An 8,509-nucleotide genomic window follows, 5' to 3' on the forward strand; every position below is an offset into this window, starting at 1 on the left:
TGACTTTATTTCTGCCAGACGTCTACAGAAGTTCTGATTGAGAATTAACAGAGGTTTAGGTGTTGATTTATTAAAAATGCTTGGGTGTCTAATTTAGTTGGTCAGTTTGACTCTTAACAGTTTAAGAGAGTTTGTGGTCTTTGTAACATTAATCACTGTTATGGTGACTTCAAATGAAACTTTAAAGTTCTGTTAGTTCTCAATTAGAACTTCTGTAGACGTCTGACAGAAATAAAGTCAGTCTGGTTAGTAATAAGTGAAGCTGGTAATGCTGTTTGTGGAGTTGTTTAATCCTCCTCTGCTGAGATCTTCACAGATTTAATGTCTTCTTTTCTCTTCAGTGGATTTCTTCTAAGGCTGTGTCTGAAGTCAGTTGTAGTTCTTGTGTTTCTGCTCGTCTCTTTTTCTGTTCTCTTCTTTCCTTCAGTGATTCTGCTTGTTAACAGGCTTATTAATGCTGAAATAACTCCATATTTAATATACACAGATTTTGTGGCTCAGATAAGGTCCAGTTCTGGTTTATTTCTTTGCTCTTGGCTATCTGGATATGTGCAGTCGTGGTTTGTCGGGCAGTTTCAGGTACGGTAATTAAACCTCTTCTGATTAAAAACAGTTGTGTTTACATAGAAGTATGGCTCATTGTCTTTGTTAACCTCGGGCACATCTAAAAGCTCCAGCAAAACAAAGAGCTTGCAAATGAGGATTACTTCTGAATGCGTTTCCCTTCATGGACTGCTAATAGATGTGTGTGTTTGTGTGAGAGGAGAATGAAGGGCCTGGAGGTACAGTAGCTGACGGCTTTTGTACTCTTTCAGAGGCTTATCAGAATCTCCAAAACTACAGTTTACACAAAATGTGGGATGACATTTAATATGAGCTGGCTCAATTTTGTTTGTTCTTCTGTACTTTGACGTAATATTCAAAGAGCTCATAAGCCTTTAAAAAGACGACTGATGCTTGTTCATAAACTACTAGTGGTGACGGCTGATGTTTGTGGCATTCTGGGAGAATATCATAATTTGTTCACATTGGCAAGCAAAGGTAAAGTTTATCAGTTTCTTAAATGTTTCGTAATATGTATGCATATAAGAGACGTTTGAATATAAGAGAATAAGTGAATTTTTTGTTGTTTGTTTGTAGGGTTTGAAATGGTTCTTCAACACATGATCTCGTTGTTGCTCCTCATCTTTTCATGTCTGATTGGTAATATATTTCTATTGTAATTTTGACATTATGTGGTTGGTTAAAATTGTACAATTCTTCGACGTTGAGGATTCTCAAATGATTTTTATAGACTTCTGCAATACCTTTTTATTTTATTTAAAAAGTAATGTTTCTAACATGTTTATCTGGTCTAACAGCGTTGACTGATTCATGGGACCCAGACAGTTTTGCACCCGGTTTCCATGGTGGCCCCACATGGGTTTGCCCAGATGAAATGAACACTGCTCAGTGTGCACACTACAGGCTGTTAAATGTAACACTGATCAGTGTTGGAGTTAATGAGATAATTAAGTGATTGAATAATGATTGAGCATTATTGATGAACACCTGCTGTTAACAAGCAGAATCACTGAAGAAAAGAGAAACACAAGAACTACTTCTAGCCACAGCCTTAGATGAAATCAACTGAAGATAAAATACACTAAATCCCTCAGGATCTGATTAAACAACTCCACAAACAGCATTACCAGCTTCACTTATTACTAACCAGACTGACTTTAGTTCTGTCAAACGTCTACAGAAGTTCTTATTGAGAACTAACAGAGGTTAAGATGTTGATGATTTATTTTAAATAATAGTTTGGTTTGGTGTCACCATTTTGGTGATCAGCGTTTGCTTTAGTTGTACTCTTGACTTTTAAACATTAGTTTACATTGCTCAGTTGTATCTGATTGTTATGGTGAGAACGGCAAAAGAAAATAAAATCAGATGCTATAAACTGATTGATGATAAGAATATAATCATCATGTAGTGATTTAACTCACTAATATTGTGTGTGAGTTTTATACAGATAATATATTATTCATTTTGTTTTCTTGGTGTGATTACCATGCACACATATTGCATGTATTAAATCACAAGAATAAACAGTAAAAATACAAATACAAGTTTATTATTTAATAAACATTTTTAATTTTTTTATTTTGGCAGGGTAGGCAGTGCCTAGCTTGTCTACCCAGACCGCACGTCACTGTATCACACTGATTACAAAAAAGATTATTAAAAAGTTCCATTTTCATTTTAGTATTTGGGCCTTTAGTGCATACTAGCACTAAGCGCTTTTATTCCTCCACCTCGCCACACGTGTAAGATAAAAAGACACACCCACGAAAAGTATTTTAACGGTAATAAACTGTAAGTTATAAAACAGGTTTACAACTGGCAACACTGTTGCCAGTAGTTTACTGTAAAATATAGTTTTTTTTTGATAATATGCTGCATGTTGCTTTATTTTACAGGTGTTGACTGTGTAGTTGCTGGTCCAGTGGAAATCTTTTTATGTACTTTAGTTTTTTAGTGGTTTCTAATGAAAGTTCATAATGACTTTTTGCTCGTGTATTTAATGCAGTGTACATTTTAGTTAATACATTTATATGACAATTGGTCAATTTAAGGCAGTCGGCAATGCATGCTGGGTTCCAGGATAGTATAAAACTCCCAACATGCACTGCAGCATGAATAATCATTTAAAAATATATATTCTCACCATTGTTGAGATGTATGTTCTAATTTGTTATATGGCTGTTTCTACAAAAGAGTGCAGCTCTGTTATTTTTGATTATTCAAGTGTTAAAAATAAAATTAGTAATTGTTGCTGTGGTTTCACAGTGATGGTAATGTAACACTTTTGATTGAGAATTAAACTCGGAATAACTGATAATTAATTTCTTAGTGAATGGCTATATGATGATTTTGTCATGATAGTGAATATAACCCAAAATCATTCACAAACTGTTTGTGTGCACAAGTGTGCCTCGCCAAAGAACAGCTTAAGCAGCAGGAGAAAAAGTAATGTCCTAGCATCAGCAAGCCAACTAAAGCAAACTCTGATCTCTATAATGGTAACTTCAAATCAAACATTTTCAATTAAACATCTCAATAACAACTTCAGTAGATGTATGACAGAAATAAAGTCATACTGGTTAATAATACGTGTAATAATGTGTAATAGTCAGTTGTAGTTCTTGTGTTTCTCTATTTTCTGTTCTTGTGTTTCTCTTTCCTTCAGTGATTCTGCTTGTTAACAGCAGGTGTTCATCACTAATGCTCAACAATCACTTACATATTCACTCAATTATCTTATCAATGTTACTTTTTACTCTTTGTAGTGTGGATGTTCCTGTGGGGTTGAAAGGGTTAACAGTGTAAGATAAAAATACACACCCACGAAAAGTATTTTAACAGTAATAAACTGTAAGTTATAAAACAGGTTTATACTGGCAGCACTGTTGCCAGTAGTTTACTGTAAAATGTAGTTTTTTGGGTCACCATTGTGCTGAAGAGTAGAGCCTGTGCTTCAGTCCAGGAGAAGATAATGAAACATTGATGGGGAGGAGTGAGAGTGAGTAGGAGAGGCGCGGCACGGCACGGCACGGCACGGCACGGCACGGCACGGCACGGCACGGCACGGCACGGCACGGCACGGCACGGCACGGCACGGCACGGCACGGCACGGCACTCAGATCGCAAAGGTCTGTCGAGGTGAAATGATACTGGAAAGTTTGAGGGCCGACGGTAAAATCAAATAAACTACTCACAGTGAATGTAATTTGGACAATGGCTGAGACATCTGGTGGAGCTTTTATATCGTTAAGCCTAGATAACGTGCTTGATGAAGGTAAAATGTTTTGGGATGAGGTTGTTAATGGCAACAAGCAGAATGTACGGCAAAGATCAGAGAGTGAAGGGGATTCTATAGAATCAGTAGTTATGGCGAAAAAGACCAAAACAGATGGTAACAGGGCCTTGAGGCCTCAGGTTGATATTTGGAAAGTTATTTTGGTGTTTGATCAGAAGGGAGGGCCAGATTTGCATCCAATACATATCACGAAAGCAATAGAGAAGGAAATAGGTAAGATTAATCACGCGCGTTTCATGGGTAATGGGAAGATACTGATCTTTGCAAATTCCAAGGAACAACAAAGTAATATTCTCAAGAAAACCACACTTAACAACCTCAAGGTAACGTCACATATTCCGGGTGCAGCATCTAAGGTCAGAGGAGTAATATTTGGAATCCCAACTTCAGTTTCAATAGAGGAGATCATGGAAAGTTTAAAAGATTATGATTTAGTTAAAGCCAAGCGATTGACAAAAGGTAAAGATAAAATAGAAAGCCTGTCTATTTTATTAAGCTTTAAGAAAGAACTACCCAGCAGGGTTCAAATGGGATACATGTCATACTCCGTGAGAGAATATATCCCCCCGCCGTTAAGATGTTTTAATTGCCAACGGTATGGTCATGCTGCTAGCCAATGTAGAGGAAAAATTAGATGTGCGAAATGTGGAGGAGAACATGAATATGACAAATGTGAACAAGATGCTGTATTAAAATGTTGTAATTGTGGTGGCAATCATAGTGCAGCTTATGGAGGTTGTGAGAAGCACAAAGAGGCAAAAGAAGTCCAGAAATGCAAAATTATTCACAAAGTTTCCTATGCTGAGGCGGTTAAGAAAATTGAAACGGAAAAGAAAGGTACTAGCCTAATTGTCCCCCCCTATATACCAGAGCAAGCTTGGGAAACAAATGCTAGCAACCCAATAAGCAGAGTAAATCACAGGAGCCGTCCTAACGAGAGAGTCCAACAGGTCAGTAGGCCTAGACTTAATGCTCAACAGTCTGAGTACTGTGAATGCAAAAAGAAAATGTCAGAAGAAATACTGTTGGTCAAGAAAAATGACTTCCTTGCCTTCATTTGCGCAGTGATCAGTAAAGCAACTGAACTTCCTCAGGGAAGTAATAAGGTAAAATCAATTGTAGATATTGCAAATGACTTTTTAGGATTTAGCTCACAAGCTAGTAAAATTCAAGAGATACTGAATTGTAAATATGAGGGTCAAAATAGTGATTAAAAGTCTTATGGTACTTTTCATTCTTCAATGGAATGCCAGAAGTCTAATAGCTCATGGTCAAGAATTTAAGAGATATATACACAATCTGAAAGAAAAACCTGAGGTCATATGCATTCAAGAAACATGGTTAAAACCACACCTTGACTTTGTATTGAAAGGATATAATGGCATTAGATGTGACAGATAGGATGTTACATAGATGTGATCAAGTGAACATTACATGCCTGCCATTTCCAAGGTGTCCTTTGCAAAGCACACAAATCTTGCCACCAACTGTGCAAAAAGGAATATTTCGCAAAACTGCAATGGAAACAGTTTTTGCGCTTTACAGTCACCTGACTGACACAAGACGCGGTGTGTTTGGGATCCGTGTACGCAAATAATAGTAATAATTATCATCATTATTATAACATTTATTAGGGTACATTTTTAGAGACGCTTTTATCCAAAAAAGGAACAAAGCAATTCGTGAAATGTCATTCATAATACGGGTTAGACAATAATAATACAGGGCTAAGATGATCACAAATAAACACAAGATTTTGACGCATATCCGACGGTTTGTGGAGCGGAGTGTGAGCGCGCACTGCATGGCACGGAGCGGCGGACGCGAACACTTGCATTTTCCTATCAACAGTGGAAACAACTTAAAATAGCCTACTCTTATCATTTCTGATCATACAGAAAATAATAATACATTATTCACAACTATTTTTATTTGTGTAAACTCACAATAACAAGAAAGCGTTGTGCTTTTGTAAAATTAAATAAAACAATCAGGCGCGCTTTCATGATCTCCGTGAACTGGAGCGCGAGAACAGAAACAAAATATAGCCTATGTAGGCTAAAGCTTGAAATGTCCACTTTAAAATGAACAAATTCGAATCGAAAGCTAATACATTCTGATTATGAAATGCGTATGAAAGGAGCATTTCTCTCTAAAAGCGCATCTGCTTAACAGCGGAGATAGAGATGTTTTAAGCCGACTTAGAAAACAATAGTTTATTAATATTATTAATGGCTCTTCTCATTCAGCACTGCGGGAAAAATATAAATTCCAGGTTCTAATTTGGCCTTAGAAAACCAGTAAAATCGACATGTTTTCCATATTAATTTGTGAAAATATCTGTAAAATATCTGTAATAATAGTGGGTAAATATGTAGCCTACTTACTCTTTCTGATTTCTGAATGTGTTGCTAAGCGCACTCCGAGTTGCAACTTTTAAAAAAGTTGAAGAATATTTGTATCGTGCCATCTTCCCAACGCGCAGGTGACTGAATGATGAAACTTCCCAGCCAGCACAGCCATGTGTGGCCCACATGGGTTCGACCTGGGCTATCTAACTGGGACCCAGACAGTTTTGCACCCGGTTTCCATGGTGGCCCTACATGGGTTTGCCCAGATGAAATGAACCCTGCTCAGTGTGCACACTACAGGCTGTTAAATGTAACACTGATCAGTGTTGGTGTTAATGAGGTAATTAAGTGATTGAATAATGATTGAGCATTATTGATGAACACCTGCTGTTAACAAGCAGAATCACTGAAGAAAAGAGAAACACAAGAACTACTTCTAGCCACAGCCTTAGATGAAATCAACTGAAGATAAAATACACTAAATCTCTCAGGATCTGATTAAACAACTCCACAAACAGCATTACCAGCTTCACTTATTACTAACCAGACTCACTTTAGTTCTGTCAAACGTCTACAGAAGTTCTTATTGAGAATTAACAGAGTTTAAGATGTTGATGATTTATTTAAAATAATAGTTTGGTTTGGTGTCACCATTATGGTGATAAGCGTTTGCTTTAGTTGTACTCTTGACTTTTTTTACATAAGTTTATCTTTGCTCAGTTGTATCTGATTGTTATGTTGAGAACGACAAAAGAAAATGCAATCAGATACTATAAACTGATTCATGATAAAAATATAATCATCATGTGGAGGCTTAACTTATTAAAATTGTGTGTAAGGACTATACAGGTGATTTGTTATTCATTTTGTTTTCTTCCTGTGATTCTACAGCAAAATAAATTCAAAACACAAATTACACAATGTTGAGATTTTTACTCACACACAGACATCAAGAATCAGTATATGAATCGCTTCAATGGTGACATGCTTCATGGTGCAATGCATTCTGGGAGCCATGGATAAATTTTGAATGATACACCCAGAATGCATTGCACCATGAAGCATATCACCATTGTAGAGATTCATATGTTGATTTTTGATGTCTGTCAGTGTGTGAATAAAAATCACAATAGTCCAAAATGCGTAAATGGTGGTCTGATTAAAATGTGCTGAAATTTTTGCTGTAGAATCACAGCAAGAAAACAAAATGAATAATCTATATCATCTGTATAAAACTCACACACAATATTAGTGAGTTAAATCACTACATGATGATTATATTTTTATCATCAATCAGTTTATAGTATCCAGTGTTGTAATGTAACGGAGTACAAATACTTCGTTACTGTACTTAAGTAGAAACTGCACGTATCTGTACTTTACTTCGCTATTTAAATTTATGTTCAACTTTTCAACTTTTACTTTTACTTCACTACATTTCCTAGATAAAATGTATACTTTTACTCCGCTACATTTCCACTAAGCATCTTCGTTACTCGTTACTACAAAATAAAATCAGAAGAAATGTGGGTTTGAGGTTTGGCGAATCACTCCTCCTAGATTGCATTACGCACGCTCTATTTCAGCGTAAAGCTTGTTTGTTGCCAAAGAAGGAGGGTGCAAAACTGAACCCGCCATGGAAGCGCGAGCCGCGGCCGCGCGCGAATCCCAACGCGACGCTTCACGAGATAAGATGCAAGTGGCTAAACTAAACCGCTGATTTACGATAGAAGTTTTAAACGACCGACATAAATAATCAGTTTGCAAAGCTCATCTTCGGGAAGGGGAGATGTACAGGTAAAGATAAAGAGACTGAGAGAAGAAGAACGAGAGATGGAGATGAGAGAGGAGAGCAGGTAGAGCAATAGCCTTTTGCATACTGTGCCCAGAATGAGAATAACTTTATTACAATGGATTCCTATTTAACACAGATATACATGTTTTTTGCCAATGACAGTGGAAAAATAATATGCCCCCGGACCCCCTAGCAAGATCACTTTTGGGACCTCTGTATTTTTAAAACCCTGTATACGGCTATTACACTGAATATAAAATTATATTTTTGAAAAATACAATGAATTATAAGGCTGTACAGAACAGTGCACTATTGCAGACTGATTTTTTCTTAGTAGAGCAGCTAACTGAAAGTACATGCAGTGGGAGATAAACGATAACACAAGTACTGTACAGGCTACAAAACACAAACAACAGCAGGTTGTACCAGTTAATAGTATGCCTAGTATAAGAAATCCACAATAAAGTTCACAATCAAAGTTAACCGCTTGCTTTAAAAAAA

Source organism: Phoxinus phoxinus (genome assembly GCF_949152265.1).
Source record: "Phoxinus phoxinus genome assembly, chromosome: 1".
NCBI classification, from domain to species: domain Eukaryota; kingdom Metazoa; phylum Chordata; class Actinopteri; order Cypriniformes; family Leuciscidae; genus Phoxinus; species Phoxinus phoxinus.